The sequence below is a fragment of the Phascolarctos cinereus genome, unplaced genomic scaffold (assembly GCF_003287225.1).
Source record: "Phascolarctos cinereus isolate Bilbo 61053 unplaced genomic scaffold, phaCin_HiC Scaffold_9;HRSCAF=440, whole genome shotgun sequence".
Classification (NCBI taxonomy): domain Eukaryota; kingdom Metazoa; phylum Chordata; class Mammalia; order Diprotodontia; family Phascolarctidae; genus Phascolarctos; species Phascolarctos cinereus.
Genome location: NW_027556402.1, coordinates 217,292,082 through 217,293,169, shown reverse-complemented (window position 1 = coordinate 217,293,169; position 1,088 = coordinate 217,292,082). Strand labels below are relative to the sequence as shown.

The window sequence follows — 1,088 nt, the reverse complement described above, 5'->3', positions numbered from 1 at the left end:
AGGGCTATATCCCAAAGAGATCAAAAAAATGGGAAAAGGACCCACACGTACAAAAATATTTATAGCAGTTCTTTTTGTGGTGGCAAAGAATTAGAAATAGAGAGGATGCCCATCAATTGGGGAATGGCTGAACAAGTTGTCGTATATGAATGTAATGGAATACTATTGTACTATAAGAAATGATGAACAGGCTGACTTCAGAAAAACCTGGAAAGACTTTTATGGTCTGATGCTGAGTGAAATGAGCAGAATCAAGAGAACATTGTTGTTGGGTTTTTTTATAGTTGATTGTTTTTTATTAACACATATACATTTACTTGTCTTCTGGCTTGTTGAAGCAGTAGGTTAGACAACACTTGCCGCAATAATGTCTGTCAAAATGGCTAGCCATAAAGACCCCAGCACCACATTCATTAGAAGGGCACTCTCGTCGAAGGCAGCTAATCTTGCCATTCTCATCAACCTTATAGTACTTCAGAACTGCAAGCTTAACTTTCTTTGTCTTATGCTTGTTCTTTTGGGGAGTGGTATAAGACTTCTTCTTTCTCTCCTTGGCACCACCATGAAGCTCAGAACAAGATGAAGGGTAGACTCCTTCTGAATGTTGTAGTCAGACAAAGTTCGACCATCTTCCAGTTGCTTGCCCGCAAAAATCAATCTTTGTTGATCAGAGGGAATACCTTCCTGATCTTGTATCTTGGCCTTGACATTTTCAATAGTATCAGAGGGTTCGACCTCAAGTGTGATGGTCTTCCCCATCAAAGTCCTCACAAAAATCTGCATCGTGACACTGGGTCCACCCCAGTGGATGGCAGATCTGAAAGACAACCAAGAGAACGTTGTACACAATAACAGCCACGTTGTGCAATGACTAATATTGATAAACTTAATCCTTCCCAGCAATACAAGGATCTAAGACATTTCCAAAGGCCTCATCATGGGAAATGCTATCCACATCCAAAGAAAGAACTATGGAGTTTGAATGCAGATCAAAGCATACTATTTGCTATTTTTTTTTCTTCTGTTGAGTTTTGTTTCCTCTTTCTGGTGGTTCCTCCTATTGGTTCTAATTCTTACTTACAACATCA

At 39.5% G+C, this 1,088-nt stretch overlaps 1 pseudogene; it reads right to left on the bottom strand.

Annotated features, from left to right (window-relative positions):
* Positions 1–279: 279 nt before the first annotated feature.
* Positions 280–794, bottom strand: LOC110218973 (ubiquitin-ribosomal protein eS31 fusion protein pseudogene; annotated as a pseudogene).
* Between the last annotated feature and the right edge of the window lie 294 nt (positions 795–1,088).